The sequence below is a fragment of the Lepidochelys kempii genome, chromosome 9 (genome assembly GCF_965140285.1).
Source record: "Lepidochelys kempii isolate rLepKem1 chromosome 9, rLepKem1.hap1, whole genome shotgun sequence".
Classification (NCBI taxonomy): Eukaryota; Metazoa; Chordata; order Testudines; family Cheloniidae; genus Lepidochelys; species Lepidochelys kempii.
The window spans coordinates 93,488,006-93,507,911 of NC_136388.1; the positions used below are offsets into that span (position 1 = coordinate 93,488,006).

At 39.5% G+C, this 19,906-nt stretch overlaps 1 long non-coding RNA gene across 2 annotated transcripts in view; it reads left to right on the top strand.

Annotated features, from left to right (window-relative positions):
- LOC144930871 (uncharacterized) overlaps positions 1 to 16,683 on the top strand; it is a 194,128-nt gene extending 177,445 nt beyond the window's left edge. For both annotated transcript variants that reach the window (XR_013636320.1, XR_013636319.1), the window contains 3 exons: positions 12,483 to 12,562; positions 16,120 to 16,164; positions 16,637 to 16,683. This is a non-coding gene — a long non-coding RNA (uncharacterized LOC144930871). The remainder of the gene's footprint in view (positions 1 to 12,482; positions 12,563 to 16,119; positions 16,165 to 16,636) is intronic.
- Positions 16,684 to 19,906: the final 3,223 nt, after the last annotated feature.

The following is a 19,906-nucleotide window of genomic DNA, read 5'->3' on the forward strand; positions in this document are numbered from 1 at the left end:
AGACTGCAAGTGCCATCTTTCCTACAGAGAAAGTGGGGTTGGACTCTCCCCCAAATGTGTTTTTGTTTCTATCCGTAAGCAACATAGGTCTGCTCCTTTAAATGCTACACCAAGTTAATGGAGGTGCAGAGTCATTGATGATTCAGGCCCTATGTTGGTAAAGCACCATTTTTCCTTCTTTCATGTACTGTGCCTACAGGGATGCTTTTTTTAAAAGAAAGCATAACTGGGGGCACTTCTTCTGAAAACTCACATCAGTGGAGAGTTCCTGCTCTGAAGAATTTATCTCCCTAGGTGGACTGTTTCACTGGGAAAGTATTCATCTTTTTAACTTAAAACGATCCCATTAAAAAGCAAACAAACCACAAGTAGAGGTGCGCTAGCTGGGCGGTTAGGTTTTCTCCTGTAAAATATTCATCAGATCTCTCTTGGGTTCCTATATTTAAAAGTTTCCTGCTGGTGCAACCAATTCTACCATTTAAATATGTGAAATATCTTCTCCTGCTTTTCTTCTAATATTCCTTGTCTTGCTTGTCAATACAGCAAAACACAAACTAATCAAAAAGAGAGCTGTTTTGTCCTAACTTCCCTTTTGTTTTGAAGTCAGCCTGCAGTCAGTGCTCACAGCAGGACTGGGGCCTGGGAATTCTTGGGGCTTAATTCTGCACACTCTGCATATCCCATGGACTCCCTGACTTCCCTGGGAGCTTGTGGTGAGCAAGGATTGAACAATTTGGTGCTAAAAAAGGGAACATGTGATATTGTGATGGGGCTTAACCACCATGCCCTGCAAGGTATAGGATAAAACACCAATTAGTCATGCTCAAAGGCTGGGGGTGGCTAATTAACTAATCTCACTTGTATTAGCTGTATACCATATTGTAATGTAATATTTGAGCAGGTATAGTGTGAGTCTCTGTGACTGTACAAATCACCATGCAGGAGAGGGAGGTTAATTACTGTGGAAAGCTGCTCTTCTACATAAATTGTTATGCTCCCCCTAAAAGAGGAGACCTCTTGATACTAGACAGGCTATGGTTGGATCTTACAACTGGAAACTCCCTACATCTGGATTGAGGAATTGTCCACAAAAGGACTAAAGACTCAGACTGTTTTCATCTTCTCCCTGTGAAGATGAGTCATGGGAGTGGAGTCAGCTGAGTTTGCTGCTGGGAACACAAGGCGGGAGGGAAATAAAAACCCCAAACAAAAGTGACTAGGCTTCTTTATGTTGCTAGGACTCTGGGGGACAAGGAGCTTCCTAGGCATAAGTAAGAGATCCCCAGCCTTTTAGCCTAGGTTAACCCTGAAGGACAAATAGAGCTTGCTTGTTAGAGATGCTTTTATTACCTTTAAAAACCTAAGACTGTAACTCATTTATGTGTCTGTATTCACTTGCTTTAACTTTGTAAACAGCACTCTAGTTTCCTATGCTATTTAATAAATCTTCATATGATTTATTATAGAATTGGCCACAAGCATTCACTTTGGCCTGAGATCTAAGGTGCAACTGACCAGGGGTAAGTGACTAGCCCTTTGGGATTAGAAGTCATCGGAATATCTCTGTGATTCTTAGTCTTACGGGCCATTTATCACAGAGGACAGACCGGAGGAGCCAAGTGAACTGCCTCTCTCCATTTAAGGCTGTTAATGTGCCTGAGGAGTTTGCACTTGGAGCAGTTGGTTGATGAAATCTAAGTTTCGAACTCACGACCAGTTTTCATGCCCTGGTTTTTGGAGAATCTGCCTGAAATTGGTGCTTGCTGTTGCACCACTAGTGGGAGCATCACAGGACGGATTAGTGATAGTAAAGAATAGATGAAAGATCTTATAAAATAGACAAAAGCGAAGCCACAATAAGAATTAAAACTAACAGGCAAATACCAGGCTACCGGCCACCGTTAAAAGGAAACATGAATGAGGTTCAAAACAAATGAGTGCCTGGAAAATAAAATGAAGTGTGAGATATTTAATCACAAATCAATACTTTCTTTTCAGGAACCACTTACTGTACCTGATAGTAATTTACAGATTAGTGTGACAGGTTGAGCATTGCCTTGCTAAAAAGCTACCCCCTGCAGCAGCCCATGGGGTGGGGATAATTGCACTCGCATGCATGCACTCCTCATGTAGCTCCTAAAGGGGGTGCTCGACCATGGACAGTTTTGTGACACTCGGGTAACTATATTTTTATGATTCGTGACATTTCAAAGGCATAGATCAAATCTTGTTATGTCATGAGAAACCTAAACCTAAAATAGTCTTTTTTGGTGTGTTTTGCCTCCCTGTATTTTGTCATTTTATTAACCAAGGCCAGAATTGGAAATTTTCTTGGTAATTGGTGATTTATATTCTGTCCACCATCGTCTGTCGTGAATGTGGGATGTAGGGTTTTTGTTTTGTTTTGTGGGTAATGAGCAGATGTAAATACCTATGAGTCAGATTAATTATGCTGTATTCCCTCATTTCAGAGACACTCTTACAATGAAGTATGTAATCAAATCCTGTTGCCCTGGTGATTACTAGTTCAAGTCTGGATTACAGCAGGTCTACATTCCTTACTTTTTTTTAAAACTTTCAGATATGTGCATCAGTATTCAGAATTGAACAGACATAGGCACATGCTACAAATTAAATAAAACCAGGTTAAAATAGCACCAGATTCCAATTTATGGAAAATAACGTAAATTACAGAGAATACAAACATGTTATGCTACAGTAAATTCAGAATAGTCCTGAAATTATTAAGGTGCTCTCAATTCCCAGAATTTAGTAGATGGTAAATGACATTTAAAGGGGCCCTGTAAAGGCTGATGGCCCATAAACATGACCAGCTCCCCATAATATCCAGCTTACCGTATTTAAAAGTGACTAGTAAGATGAGTGTCTCCATTTCTAACTTCTGATACCTTCTAGGGTGCCTAATTTTCTGTGAGTACATGATCAATACTTTCTGAAAATCAAGCCCTTTAAGGGGTCTCAAATGGGGCACGTCAAACAGAGGCCCCCCCAAAGACTAATCACTCTTGGAAATGTAGATCATGAGACCTGATCTAAAGCCTCTTGAACCCAAACCTATCATCCCCCCCAAAATAAGGAATGGCATGTTTGTATTCTACACACTAGTCACAGGACTCTGGGGGAAATATTGACTGTCTCGTAATTTTCAGAGTCTGTGACATTTAGTATTTAGTTCATATAGTTGTTTAGTCCAATATGAAATCTATTGGATTTGCACCCCTCATTTTGGAAACAGACACTGTTTCAGCTATTAGGATGTACTTTTGTGATGTGCTTGGCATTTTGCAGACTCTGGGTATATTTGAGGACTTGCAGGCTTGATAAATATCCATTTACTTTGTTTTTCTGGAACCCCCCATCTTTGCTGGGCTCTGGATTGATTGCCGGACAACCTTCCTGGTTGTTTGTGTGGTCATAAGATCTACACAAAGACTGGGGTCCAACTACGTGTAGCTGATTCAAAATACTGGGCTATATTGCTGTGTAGAATGATGGTTTTTTGAAAAGCTCTCCTCATAATGCCTGTACTGTTTAGACTGTAAGCTTTTCAGAGGAGGGACTACCGCTTGTCTTGTTCAGATCTAGAGGGAGTGTCAGCTCCTAGAAAATGGTAAATAATATTAAATGTCAATATTATTAACAAACCATGCAATAGTGTAGAAGAGCAGACAAGACTATACAGTTTCACCTCACACATCAACAGATTAAAATATATATTTACGGGGTAGTTGGTACCAACTCCTTGAGTCTCCGTTCTCGTTATAAAGGGTCCATGCAATCTTTTCTTTCAGACACTGACACCTCCAGTATTTTTGTTGGCTTTTTTTAAAAAAAGGTTTTGTGGCACAATGAAAAACCATGCTGGAAGAAAGTAAATTTTCCTCTAGGGAGTGCCAGTAAATTTTCCTCCAGGAATGCCATTCATTTGTTATAGGAGTTACAACTTCAAGGAATATGATTTTACCCTTTCCACCAACCAGTGACGTTATGTCAACGAAAGGAAATGCCTGCTACTATAGGTTTGGACCTGCTGCCATTGAAAGAGAACTCCATTGCGTGCAGGACTGGGCATTCGTTCACCCTGAAATCTTACACATAAGTATTGGTTACTTTGGATGTTCCCTTGACTCCAGGAGACACTTACCTATGCTCTTTTATGTCTTGTTCACTACGAAAAGTGGCACAATATGTGATAACATGCAGCCATATAATGTAGATGAGAATTTTAGTGCTGGACAAACTTAAATAGGTATTAATGGCTGTCCCATAGGAACCAAATGTGATGCATTCTTTGAGAAGCTCTAAAAATTGGTTTTAAATTCTTGAAGTATTTGCAGCTGGATTGGCACATAAAATACTACTCGATGCAATCCATCCAGGTAATGCAAGTAGATCCGCTACATCAGTGCGATTAAACCTTAACCTGCTATACCCCAGCTCCATCCCCTCCATCTTCCAGTCTTGAACCCTTCTTAAACAAATATTGCCAATTGTGCTGAATTATGGCACATTGTACAATTATTTTATTATAATGGATAAACATCAGTTAAATACTAGGAGGAGAATGCTTTCTAATACATGCTATAGATGGAAGCGTATTTAAGAAATATTTGAGTTACTGGTGATCTACTGATAATGAGGATGTTTCCTCTTACTGTGAAGAAGCCATCTTAAAGATGTGTCTCCCAATTGTGAAGTGTTTCAAAATATATGAATATTAGTGACTATCTATGATGAACAAAGACCTTCAGATACCTCCATCCATTCCCCCTGCATCGCTGCACCCACCCCCACCCCAGCGATAAATATCGGACTCATCTCCTTCAACAAACATCCCTCTAACACATCTGGCCACCTGCAGTAGGAGTTAAACCAAGCACAGCCAACTTCTCTTTAAGTAGGAGCTCACACAGTAGGGGAAGCAGGTTTGCGTCCTTCTCCTGTAAGACTGTTGCTGCCCTTTCAGATGTAAGTAAAACTCAAGCTAATTGTTCAAGCAAGGCTTACCATATTAAATAAAAATGCACAGATGTGGAAAGCAGTTTTCTCCTAGAAGTAGCAGCCTTCTTACAGGACTGCCTTCAGCATAAGCTCTAGAATACTAAGTGTAGCTACTCCCATGGGCTTTTAGGAGAACTGCTTCACGCTTAGCAGGTGGATGTTGCCTCCCTTTGTTAGGAAGGCTGGGGTGATGGACCATGAGTACTTTCTTTGGGTCCCAAAGTGTCTGTATAATCTATTATAGTTCTATTCCAGTCCCTGCTCTCCCTCCTTCCAGTGGAACTGGATGCGAGTATCCAGCTCATCCTCTTATTTCATTTTGCCTTCATTTGTCTCGTGCCTTCATCAAGATAACTCTCTTGAGACACATTAGTCAATAATACATAATTTTAAACTACCTGTAGAAAATCCATATTTAGATAATTGAGGCTTTGCTACCTACCCCTTGAAATCCTGTAATCACTACATTAACATGTTGTCTTTACAGAGCATAAGCCTTTTAATCCCTTCACTGCCCACCTACCATCTCAGTACCTGCACAGACCAGCTGGCTCAAGCCAGTTTCATTTCTGATGTTCCTTTTCACAAAATAAGGACTATTTGTTTCTTTTTCCTCTTCACAGACCTCATAGGAATGGTGTCTTGCTTGAATGCTTTAGTAGGTCAGTAACATTATGATTTCTGTGAATCTTTGTTTCAAATGGTATCTTTCCAGGACTGGAAATATGCAATAAAGTGTCTTATACCTCAGGTTAATTGATTATAATTAGGGCCAAACAAGTATTAAATGGAAGCATTGCTATCTAATGACTGCTGACCTGTATGTTGATGTCCTTACCAAATCCAAATTAAATTGGTAATAGTGGCAACTTCCTTGTTAATCTTAGCACAGAAGCTAAAGATACCAACATTATGGAGACTGGCTTACCCTTTTTCCTCCTCCATGCTTCCTCTATACCAGTGGTGGGATCACAAGTGGAAGTTTATTGCCATTGCCGACGCTGTGCCTTCTCTGACTTCAGTCTTTGGGACTGTCAATCTGATGTCTTGAATGAACATTGAATCCACTTTGAAGGAGTAACTTTCCAAGTTGCAGGAGGAAATATCACAATCAATTGGACTCATAAAAATGATGAAAATGTGCCCTTTGTCTAGAACGGTTCTTTTATGTCTTGTCCTTTGTAACAGATCAAAACCTGACTTCAATCTACATTATATACTTGTGAGCCTCACATGGATTATGAGCAAATGTTGTTGATAAATTCGCACAGACATGTTTGGACAGGGCTTATGCACTCTTAAACATTGTTTTTATGGGGACTGTGCACCTCTATACTTGTCAGTGAGTATGTCCTACACTGGAAAGTATCTTCTATTATTATGTCTGACAGCTGACTGGATTTTATCCAACTGATGTAATCTTTGTACTCAAAACTTTTCTCTCTAATGGGGAAGTTTGCTGATTACCATGGGGAACAGGAAGTCCTGAGTTCTATGGCTTGGTCTGCCACTGACCTTGTCGGATTCTGGGCAAGTCATTTAGGCCAAAACTTTCAAGAGTGGCTGTAGTATCTTAATGATGAGTAGACCTATGTCAAGAAACTCTTTATTAGGAACTAGGTATGGAAATGGGGTAACAAACTTTCTCTACTCTGTGTAGCGGCAGCCTGAGACAGCTGTGTCCTGGACTTCTCTCAGTAAGAGTGTCCCAGGAAACCAAAGACTGCATGAAGGGTGTACAGAGAGTATGGCTTCTCTGCAGTTCCTGGAGGATTTACTTTATAGTACAGTGGCCTCAAAGTTTGGTGCCCAGTTTTACACATCTAAATTGGGCAAGCAAAACTTAAATTTCCAAAATAAGGCCGATGGCCTTAACTTCTCTGTCTCAGTTTACTCATCTGTAAAATGGATACACTAATAAATACCTGTCAAGTGTTACAAGACTTATTTACTGTTTTAATGCACTTGACATTACTGGATGAAAATAGCTGTAAAAGTGCAAAGTATGAACATTAATAATTTCTAGGAGATAAATCATTTTCACCAGCCTCTGTTTCTAAAATGTAACTTACTCTTATTATATCATCCATCTTTGTCTTCAGACCTGATTCTGATATCTTCTTTTCACCAATGTAACTCAATTGACTCCAGTGGAACATCTAATTTGCACTTGTCCAAGTACTATTAGAATCAGGGTCTTTAAATTTGCAAAGATTTGTTTTTAAAAAAATCTAATTTGACTCAGACCTGTGTAAATCTGGAGGAATTCCTTTGAACTCTGCGGAGTTGCTCCAGATACACGTCAGGAGTAGGATCTGAATTCGACCTGGGATATTTATACTACTGCAGGAAAGAGCTATCTTTTATCTCTAATGTCCTGATTTAGCAAAAGGTGTCATATGAATGGAACTTTGGGCTGGTCCCAATCCCTTTTCAGGATTAGGGACTAAAATTGTGCTTAGAAAAGAGAGAGGTCCAAGCCATGAAGTTCTGATCTAATCTTTCAGGAGAGAAGAGATTAGATCTTTACAGCGTGTCCCTCAAAAAAATTCTAAATTCTGAAATACCCATTAGATTTTTACAGGGTTCGAGAGCCCATAAATGTGCTATAAACTATTGAATGAAACCAGTATTTTTCTTGAGTTATCTTAAAGACTGTTAAGAAGTATATTCCTGGAAGAATATAGCTAATTCTGAATACATCTGAAATCAGAGGAAAACATTTAATTTGGATTCACTCAAAGTGGCATAGTGAGTCTGTTGTCACATCCATTGTGTTATAGTAAAATCATTTTATTGTAATAACTGTCTAATAGCAGCATTTCTTTTAATACCAATTTCCTAACATTATGCTCAGTATTATAGGATAATTATTCTAATAGAAGCATCACTGATATAGGCTAGGTGCAGTATTATCAAATCTATTTTGATTCTCTGTGATTATAAGTGTTCTTAATTTCACTTCTATTGTAGAAAATGGTTAAAATAGGCTCTAGATGGCTTTCATGCCTATTTCTAGCTATAATGTTTCCTGCTAAAGCAGAAGCACTAGCGAGTGGAAGGAATGAGGAGATGAGCAGAAACAAAATAAAATGACTGAATAATACACATGCCCCTTTTATTTTGTTTGTTGCAATTTATTCCTGGTTGGTGGGACATTTCTGGGCATCAGGTTCCCAAATGAGCTGACATTTGAATTTGGTTTACAATCACCAAAGAGGGGTCCGGTTCGACCTGTCAACCAACCACTTTGTAACTTTGAGTAGAATCAGATGCTGTATGGCAGACAGCAGCCAAGTAGAACTTTCTGATCTTGTGTTTCAGGAGTGTTCTTCTATGAAACAAAGTGCTTGGGTAGCTGAGCATGAATCACTTATCACAATGAGCTTGTGCTTGATGCTGGAATAAATTAATGTTTAGCTCTGAAATTATCCAGGGTAATAAATGATCCCTCCTAAAGAGCAGGGGTGGTACTCAAGTTTGTGGCCTTGTACCACATAAACACATCTCCTAGTTCTACAAAAGATAGACCATGCCAGATGACCCTGATCTCCTCCTTTGAGAAGATAACTTTTTTTTAAAAGACAAAGTAAATGCAGTAGAACTAACCTACCTGGATTTCAGTAAGGCATTGATAATTCCACATCAGAAATTATTAGTTAAATTGGAGAAGATGGGGATTAATATGAGAATTGAAAAACGTATAAGGAGTTGGTTAAGGGGATGATTGCAACAGGTCATACTGAAAGGTGAACTGTCAGGCTGGAGGGAGTCTACTAGTGGAGTTCCTCAGAGATCGGTGTTGGGATCAATCTTATTTAACATTTTTATTACTGACCGTGGCACAAAGAATGAAAGTGTGCTCATAAAATTTGTGGCTGACACAGAGTTGAGAGGTATAGCCAATATGGAGGAGGACAGTAATATCATACAAGAAGATCTAGATGACTTGTAAACTGGAGTAATAGAAAAGGGATGAAACTTAATAATGCAAATTCATGCATTTGGGGACTAACAACAAGAAGTTTTGCTATAAACTGGAGATTTATCAAGTGGGAATGATAGAGGAGGAGAAAGACCTGGGTGTATTGATTGATCACAGGATGACTATGAGGTGTCAGTGGGATGTGACTGTGAAAAAGGCTAATGCTGTCCTAGGATGTATCAGGCGAGGTATTTCCATTCGAGATAAAAAGGTGTTAGTAGCATTATACAAGGCACTGGGGAGTCCTCATCTGGAATACTGTGTGCAGTTCTGGTTTCCCATGTTTAAGAAAGGTTCAGAGAAGGGCTATTAGGATCATCTGAGGAATGGAAAACCTACCTTATGAGAGGAGTCTCAAAGAGCTTGGCTTGTTTTAGCCTAACCAAAAGAAGGCTGAGGGGAGATATGATTGCTCTCTATAAATACATTGTAGAGAACTCCTCTCCCTCCTTGGTATTTATCTAAATTTAAGCATCACTGTGGACACAAGAACAAATGGATATAAACTGACCGTCAACAAGTTTAGGCTCAAAAGTAGGCGAAGGATTCTATCAGAAGAGTGAAGTTCTGGAACTGCCTTCCAAGGGGACCAGTGGGAGCAAAAGACTGGCTTCAAGACTGAGCTTGATAAGTTTATGGAGGAGATAGTATGACAGGATTGCCTACAATGGCATGTGGCCCATTGGGACTGCTAGTAACAAAAATCCCCAGTGGCTGGAGATGGGTCACTAGATGGGGAGGTCTCTGAGTTACTACAGAAAATTCCTACCCAGGTATCTGCCTGGTTGGTCTTGCCCACATGCTCAGGGTCTAACTAATCACCATATTGGGGGTTGGGAAGGAATTTTCCCCAGGTCAGATTGACAGAGACTCTGGGGTTTTTTCGCCTTCCTCTGCAGCTTGGGGCATGGGTCATTTTCAGGTTTAAACTAGAGTAAATGGTGAACTCTCTAACTTGAAGTCTTCAAATCATGATTTGAGGACTTCAGTAACTCAGCCAGAATTTAGGGGCCTATTTCCGGAGAGTGTGGACGAAGTTGTGTGGCCTGCAATGTGCAGAAAGTCGGACACGATGTTCCCTTCTCACCTTAAAGTCTGAGCCTAGGGTGACAGGAAGTAGAATGCCAACTAATTATGGCCTGATTGTCTTCATTCAGCACTCCCCTTGCCTTCAGTGGGAATCGTGTGCATGTGTAAAACTACTGCAGGATTAGACAGTAGTGGGAGTGAACATATTGGAGGAAATAAGTTTAGGGACTCAGTCTGCAAATTTTCATACACGTGAGCAGTGAGATTGATGTCCATGTGCTTGCACACACAAAAGGATTTTTCACCTGCGTAAAGATTAGCAAACTCAAACACATGGATTATGAGACCTTTGGGACAGGGACCATGTCCTTTATATGTTAACTGCCAGGCACTTTTATGGCACTATATAAATAAATATTACTAATAACATTACATTGAGCATTCAATCATTGGTAGTTTACCCTCCCTAGAGGACTTGTTGGTTGCTACCTTTTGACAGAGTGCTACAAATATCTCTCTGGAGGACAAAAGCTCACTCAGCAGTACACAGATTACTTTATCCTGCCCTACAGATGCTTCATTTATTACGTAAATTATGCTTTAAGCAATGCCATCAAGTTAAAAACAAATCAAGACCAAAACACCTCACAAGAATGGTGTAACTGCTATAAAAGGATAAAGAATTGTTGTACAGAATTGAATACCGTTGGCTAACCAAGGCTATAATTTTTAGAACAATTCTTAGAAACAGACAAGTGGAGGAATTTTCAGATAATTGAGCATCTTAATGTAATCCATCTTTTGAGATGAAGGATGATCTTGTGATTATTGTAAGGTGTTGAGCTGGGAATCAGGTGTGAGAGATTCATTTCCTGGTTCTGCCGCAGATTTCTTTGAGTGAGTCACTTAACCTCTTTGTGCACTCTTAGAAAGTACTAGTAATACCCCTGTCTTCCTTTGTCTTTGGGATCAGGCACTATCTTACTCTGCGTATGTAAATGACCTAGCACGGTGGACTCCTGATCTCTGTTCAGATCTCTGGGTGAACCGATAATATGAATAATAATTTGGGGGATGGATTAAACGATTTGGCAATGTCCCTTTAATGAAGGAATCTTGACACTAACATTCAAACACTTGGGGTAAAGAGATTCTTAAATATTTAGTTTCACTTAATATAATTCAAATTCTTGTGAGGTTCAATTAATAATATAATTTGTTTCAGATATTAGGAAAATGAAATCTTCTACTATGGATCTGCCGCTAGTTTTGTTGTAATATAGCTAATGCTTTCCATTCTGTATTTTGCTCACTTGATGGAGCTTGTAGCCACTTTCAAATTGCCTTGATGTCAATCATCTTGAATGTGGAATGCTCATTAAATTCAATGGGCATCCTGATTGGGAAATGATGGTCCAAACAGCTTTATTGCTATGGTGTGTAACAGGAGGCTCTTGCACACCATATCCACAGAGCGTGTCAACTAATGTAGAGCCATATCCTGCTTTTGCTAACTGCACATGCAACTCTTGTTGAATTCACTGGGCGTTTTAACATGAACGGAGGGCAGTGGGCAGCCTTAAATTCCTATCTGTACTGGGGCACTTAAGTCTTATGATCAGTTCATGATGTTTGTTGACTTCGCTGCTAATGACATTGCTGTACTGCAGGCAGCGATAAACAGAATCAACCGTCAGGATGCATTAACGGAAACTTTTTCATTTTATGATGTTCTGTGTGCTTCCTGGGATTGACTCAGCATTAAATTAAACTTTAAAACTCAAACCGTTTAAAATAAAATTGAAGTGGAACTGCTACACTTGTTTTCTCTAGTTTATAAAGCCATATGAATCATGCTGTTAAGTTTTTTATTTGGGCTGCTGGCACTAGCTGGCTTTCATGTTCAAAGAATACTTTGAAACCTTGAAAGTCTTCCTTGTTGTATGTCTTGATATTTTGGTGACAAAATGAAAACAGGATGAGTGAAAGACAGCTATGTTGTGTTTTTTGCTAGATTGTTCGTTTTAAACCTGGGCTGCAATTGCATGTTGGTGTAATTTCAATTATTTAGAGAGAGTAGGAAAGAGACCTAAGCACTACTGCTCAAAGGCTTTTTTCTGTACTGAGAGCCAGACTAGAAAGATGTTTTAAATTCGAGATACTGAAGGGACTAAGTGCTTCTCTCTGGAGTAATAAGAAGAAAAGCCATTTCAAATTTCTGATAATGTTTCTTCTGAAGAGAAGCCACTTGTCCTAATATTGATCTTGCAAACGTGCAAAAGTGTATTAGGTATCCTTAATCAGGACAAACAGTCTAAATTTATACACAGCAAATATCTGGGGGAAGATTTAACACTAGTTACTGTAAACCACAAATGTGTATGATAGTCTCCTAACAGATTGTTAATGTACATTAACAAACTGGATCAATTTTTTCTGATTCTAGGCTGGGATTTGGAAAACCAAAAGCAAGACAACCCCCAAAGTATCTACTTCAGGCTTCATACAAGACTCCTTCTGCAGCAGGTCAGGATTTTGGTACTTTACTTACTGATAGCACTATGCAGATGGCTAGTTATCCTGGGTGTTTAATAAAGCTGTTAACCCTGTAAATTGATATTGAGCCATAGTATATTAAATCAAGGCTATCAGAAATCTGAAGCACAAGAGGTAAATGCAATAGAATAAGTGTTTTTTACAAGGTTGTTTTTTTTTTTACAAACCTGAGCTCACCAGTTTCCACAAAAGTTAGTGATTTTGTGGTTAATTTCAAAATGTGGGCCTTATTATTATTATTATTATTATTATTATTATTATTTTTAAGATGAAAGCTTAAACTCTACAAAAACTGAAGGGACAACCAGATAAGTGATTGGACAGTGCACTAACAATCACCAGAATGAATCTGACCCCTGTTCATCTTAGATTTGGGACTTCAAGTTGCTCTCCCTAACAGTGAATATCAAACCATCCTATCCTCCACTATATACTCATCTAGGTGGCCCATTGCAATGGCATCACTGCGTCCTTATACATGGCACCCACTGATTCAATAGAGAGAGCCACATTTTCACTCTTACTTTAATTGGGCCTTAAAAGTCAGTTAAATATCTGAGGATCACATTCCTGGATTTGTGCTCACATTTAAAGTCTCACAAATATAAATCCTCCCAGAATCCAGATATACTCTAAAATGTGTGGAATGAACTCTGGGAGACACTTCCTCTCAAAACTGTGTGAGAGCTGAGCATAGAGTGGCTGACAGACTATCAGGGACTGATTCAAAGGCTATTTAAAGATCCCCCATTTTACTTCAGTTGCCTAGATCGTTTCTAATGATCCCAAAAAAGCAGAAGGATTTTGAATTAATCTTTGTATACAAAAAGTAATTGTTGCCAAAGATACCTGAGGGCACATGGACATAGATGGGAATAAATTAGACAACAGATTCAAAATTCCTTGATTGAGTTGAGGCAATTAGTTATAAAATTGTAAGAAATGTATGACCTTCCACATTCATATTTTCAGGGAACATCTTCAACAGCTATAATAAATTGCAAGTTTGATTCAGGATGAGTTTTCTACCATTAGACTGGTTAATAAATGTGAGAATCCCATCAGCCCTGACTCTTCGTATGCAAGCCTCTGAAATCACATTGCTGTCTAATCACATTTCCATGTTTTAGAATGAGATTGGCGGGGTCCAACATGGCAATATAAATTATGTAGCTTTCTATGCTTCTGATCACCCCATTATTTAGTTGTTAAATTAAAAGCTTACAAGGTTATATTGTGAATTTAAAGTGTTAATTTGGCCAATGTGACTAGAAAACTGAAGGTCTTTGATTTTGCTCAAATGAGGTATGTTTGAGCCAGTGAACAATGGCTTATAAAAAGCAGTGTCTGTCTTGGGAGTTTGGTGAAGTAAATAAGAAAATAATCTGAATTCTGTCCCAGGCCACAGCACGTTACACAAAGGTGGCTCTGGCCTTCTCCATTAGAAATTGAAATAAACTATCAATCCCTTGATGTTTTTAGCATACAAAAGAGGGATGATACTGTTCCAAGATATAATGGCCGGAATTTATCATTAACATGACCAGAGGTAACAAGTTGGCAAGAAGATGGATGCAAGTGGGTGTTTGGCACAGCAGGGAAGGAAGGGATTTGAGGGAATCGGGCTGAGACCCCTCATTCTCAGAGTGGATCTGCATCAACTGTATCAACCCTAGGGCTAGAGTGCCCTAGGGGCAATGATCTTTAAGGCACCATATGTCAACTGAACATATCCATAGCATATCTTGCAGCCTCCAGAACACAGCAGAGATTCTGACCCTTAGTGTACAGGATTTAATAGACTTATTTGTATTGTCATGACTGCCAAAAGGGTTAGGAAAATCTGGACTTGTGCAATGTGGTGTTGTTGGGGGAGAAATATAAAGTGCAAGCAGATACTTACTATCCTATTTTGTTCTGCACTTATTAACAATCCCCAGATAGCTAGAGCAGTAAGGAATTATGAAAACCAGCAGCAATGCTTACTGATCAAAGACCTCCCGAAACCAGCTGTGTTCAATGGTTAGTCAGTCAGTAAAAGGCCTCTTTACCCTACAAATGTGACTTGAGTCACGAGACCAAATTTCAACTCAGTCAGTTGTCCCTGATCTGGTTGCAATATTCACTGGCTGAATGGTGCCTTTTAAGTCAGGTTAGGGTCTTGGATATGCCTGGTTGCAGAACACAGTTAAAACATAGGCCAGATCTACTTAGATGAGTATAACTCTGCCACTCAAGGGTGTGAAAAATCCACACCCCAAGCAACGGAGTTATACCAACCTAACCCCGGGTGTACACAGCGTTATGTTGATGGGAGAGCTTCTCCTATCAACATAGCTACCACCTCTCAGGGAGAAGGATTAACTATTAACTATTATCTCGGGGGAGGCATAACTCAGTGGTTTGAGCATTGGCCTGCTAAACCCAGGGTTGTGAGTTCAATCCTTGAGGGGGCCATTTAGGGATCTGGGGCAAAAATTGGGGATTGGTCCTGCTTTGAGCAGGGGGTTGGACTAGACGACCTCCTGAGGTCCCTTCCAACCCTGATATTCTATGAACTACGCCATTGGGAGAATTGGCGTAGTAGTGTCCTCAGTAAAGTACTGCAGTATCATACATGAAGACAAGCCCATAGTTAGGAACTGCTTGAATCATGTGATAATAGGATTACAGGTCAACCATATAATAACCAAGGACCCCCTAACTCAGTGTTGTTTGTAGCAGAGAGGGGCTCTTTGTTTTCTGCTTCTCTCTGAAATGTTTCCCTAATGCTATTTGTTTACCACTTCTATAACCCATTAAAATACTGTTGTAAGCAACTGGGTGGTCAGTTGGGGTCAGTCCTTAGTCATGTTGTGCAGATTATCAAAACTACCTTTGTTCCGGGCGCTGCTGAATTTGCACTTGTGGCTCCAAATGGACCTTGTTTTTCATTGTTGTATTTCAAAGGAACTTCTGTCTTTGAAATGAGAGACCCAAATGGCCTTCCCTCTGCTGGTATGTGCATGTCGGAGAGAAATATCTTCAGGACACTGTTCCTCTGTGCCTCATCTTCATCCCCATGTTTGAGCTTCATTTTTAGTTTTCCTTTCCTTCACATTTATCCTTCTGTGGGGATGCACGTGTATGCCACAGCATTGCTTTTACTATTGCTTTCCCTTTCCTTATTGGATATTAGACTATGTACCTTGTGACAAGCTATTAAAGGCTTTCCTTCCTAAAGTAAATTAGCAGGACAATCTATTAAGAAGGAATCTTTTTGCTAGGAAAAAAATAAGTTGAGTTAGGTGCGTCATTAGATTGATTTTTAACATGCAGAGGTGATTTTAATTTTAAAAATTATATTATGACTTTGAAATGTGGAGGTCTTGAAGTGTTCTGGCCAGATTACCTACTGTCAGCATTTTCAGCAGGTAGGAACTTGTCAGGTTGGCTTTTTCTGTTATGGCTCTGTCAAATTAACTAGAAATACAAGATACGAAGTGACAAGGTTATTTATACAAACGAACCCTGCTTGCACTCAACAGATCTGCATAACTGTTCTTGAAGAGAAGCTACATCACAGTTATACAGTAAGTAGGAAATATGGCTACGCTATAGTGAAGCTTTTAAATTATATAAGCTCCCTCAGAAGTTCCTGAAGGAAAAAAGAGCTGAGAAGATCTAAAAAGAAATGTCCATCTGGCCTGTGACAATGTCAGAGGTTTTGGCTCACGTAGAGTTTCATGTGAACCTTTCTTTCCAGGTTTGCTTCACATTGGTTGACACCCCTTGAATTGCAGACTTGATTGGGCGCAACACTCACGTTTTCAAATGACTGCAGATTTTTGAAGACTTGCCTCTTAATGTTTGCCCCCAAATGGGTGCAGAGCTGTTATTCTGAATGTGAACCAGTGCAATGCTGAGACCACAGGCTGACAGAATGTATAGATAGTGCTAGAGGATAGAGGACTCTCTTCCTGCCCTGCTTCCTCCCTCTCCCACTTGCCACAGTGGAATGGAATGCCCTAAGGAAGCTAAACGGTTATGCTTCCATTATTCCAGGTGGAGTCAAACTGGAGACAAGGTGGAGCCTTTGGTGTCATCGGAGGGGCAGCATGGTGGTGTGGTCAGTAGTTCCTCCCTTATATTGATTCACAGGCCTAACAGTCCTATATGTGTGGTACACAAATAGCCTAGCTGCGACGAAAGCCCATGAAAAGGTAGTTGCAGTGGAATATCTATTTTACACACAGCCATCAGATTTATTCCTTTTCCAAGGGCCTTTACACACAGACAGTTTTTACTTGGGATTTGCTTTTGGGGTTCAGCATTTGGTCCTAAGATTTGTGTGTCCTCCCCCTGTTCGTCTCAAGAAAAGGCTGGCTCTGACTCATAATGATGATTTTAAAGTCCAAATTATTTAACTGTTCAGCGGGGAAATAATTAACGTGCTCCTCTGCTGGGATTATGGGCAGATGTTTGGAATTGCAGGTGGAACAATGATTGCAAAGCCCCTTATGAAAAACCCTCTAGGGCTTAATCGGTGAAAAATCAGGTTTTATAGGCACTTGAAGGTACCCTATAAGAAGATCTCTAGATCCTTATGAGATCTCATGGAGAGTGATATCCTTTCAACAGATTGTCTAGACCATACTAAAAAAGTCTATAGCAGGGACATAATTCCATATAAAAGGCTTCCTTTTAAATACCCACAAAGCCACCTTATTGTCCTTCCTCAAACACCTACTTAAAATTCTTCTCTGCCATGATACCAACAGAAAATGTGATATTAGTTGGAGAGCTAAGACCACGGCTTATCATGCTGAGCAGAATCATCATCTTGTTTCCTTGTGCTTCTCCAGTCTGTTTGTTGTTTTGTCCTGTTGCTTCTTGTTTTATACTTAGATTGTAAACTCTTTGGCACAGGGCCTGTCAAGGTTCCTCCCCCACTCTGAACTCTAGGGTACAGATGTGGGGACCTGCATGAAAAAACCTCCTAAGCTTATCTTTACCAGCTTAGGTCAAAACTTCCCCAAGGTACAAAATATTCCCCCCGTTGTCCTTGGACTGGCCGCTACCACCACCAAACTAATACTGGTTACTGGGGAAGAGCTGTTTGGACGCGTCTTTCCCCCCAAAATACTTCCCAAAACCCTGCACCCCACTTCCTGGACAAGGTTTGGTAAAAAGCCTCACCAATTTGCCTAGGTGACTACAGACCCAGACCCTTGGATCTTAAGAACAATGAACAATCCTCCCAACACTTGCACCCCCCCTTTCCTGGGAAATGTTGGATAAAAAGCCTCACCAATTTGCATAGGTGACCACAGACCCAAACCCTTGGATCTGAGAACAATGAAAAAGCATTCAGTTTTTTACAAGAAGACTTTTAATAAAAAATAGAAGTAAATAGAAATAAAGAAATCCCCCCTGTAAAATCAGGATGGTAGATACCTTACAGGGTAATTAGATTCAAAAACATAGAGAACCCCTCTAGGCAAAACCTTAAGTTACAAAAAAGATACACAGACAGAAATAGTTATTCTATTCAGCACAATTCTTTTCTCAGCCATTTAAAGAAATCATAATCTAACACATACCTAGCTAGATTACTTACTAAAAGTTCTACGACTCCATTCCTGTTCTGTCTCTGGCAAGAGCAGCATACAGACAGACACAGACCCTTTGTTTCTCTCCCTCCTCCCAGCTTTTGAAAGTATCTTGTCTCCTCATTGGTCATTTTGGTCAGGTGCCAGCGAGGTTACCTTTAGCTTCTTAACCCTTTACAGGTGAGAGGAGCTTTCCCCTGGCCAGGAGGGATTTCAAAGGGGTTTACCCTTCCCTTTACATTTATGACAGGGCCCATCTCTGTAATATGTATACAGTGCCAAACACAATGGGGCAGTATTTCCTAGATGTTTCCACAATACAGATAATAATAAATGGGTCAAAAAGAGTATATAAATCTAAAGTTTATAATGTTGTCTTAAATTCTATAGAATTTTTTTCTATAAAGGATGACTATATTTTTCCCCATTACCTGATCCCTGGAGATGAATGGTAGCACCATAAACAAACCCTGGTTTCCTGAATTGAAGCTAGATGTTGAGAGATTCCAGCCAGGAAAGAGTCAAGAAAATTCAGTAGCTAAAAGTGGGAAATGGAAACTTGCTCTTAATAAAGCCTGAAATCAATAACCAACATTATGATTATTTGTCAACACCCCCCATTTTAATTAATGATGTCAGAAAGTAGTGTGCAGTGCATCCCTGAAGTGACATTTTCTAATGGATACATTGTCTGCCAGAGTTGTTCAGATGCTGCATTGGGAGATTGTATCTCAGTGATGTCTTGGCACAATGTAAATGTAATTTATTTTTCTTTTCAGATATGAGGGCATTTTCATTTGTGGAGCGGGTTACTCTGTTTTTGTGTTAGAATGGCACAGGCACTTCAAAAACAGTGAATTCATTCTGCATTGGGTGGAATTTTCATTTTAGTGGGAGGGGAACAGCACAAGCCATAATCTTCATTGGCCAAAATATTGCCCCTAAAAGAGGAATTACTGTAAGGCTAACCATCTAAAATTCACTAAAGTTTTCAGATTATCCCTCTCTTATTTGTATCTGTAGAAGCCAAATATTTGATGTAAATGGATTCACATTCACAAATAATTTATTGCTCAGATTGTCTGACCTATGTTACCTGCTTTTTGAGAATATTCACCTAGGCCCTTTTGTCTGGGCATTGTCCATTTGACTGGAAATGCTTTAATCTGAACCGATAGACACTTTCCAAGCTGAAAAATAAATATATAGCTTTAAAATTTAATTGTTTTACATGTTTTATCACATAGTCAACTGAAGGTACCAACATTTAAACTGGCATTAAGATAACAGAGGGACAATAATGAAAATTTAAAGTGATCACATTTACTTTCAGCTCACAAAGATGTTATCTATTCAGATAACAGCTGAAAATAAATGACAAAAAAGAACATTGTGAACAGGACAGTTGTCTGTGCTATTCATGCACTATCTAAATAACCAGTAAACTGTTTGTCATTTAAGAGTTACGTAAAGGTGAGAGATATGCCAAAGACAATGCAATTCTGCACCATAATAATTTCACAAGATGGAACAATACAGACTGTAGGGAAAATAACTTTTTATATTTAATAAACTAGCCCAGTTCAGTACAAGCGTAGTATCTCAGTTAGGTGAGAATGTTAAAGATAACAGGCTAAATTCAATCTCTGTGCAAATCCATTGCGTTAAATAGACTTAACACCAAAGATGGATTTGACTAGTACACGTAACAGGAGGAAAAGGA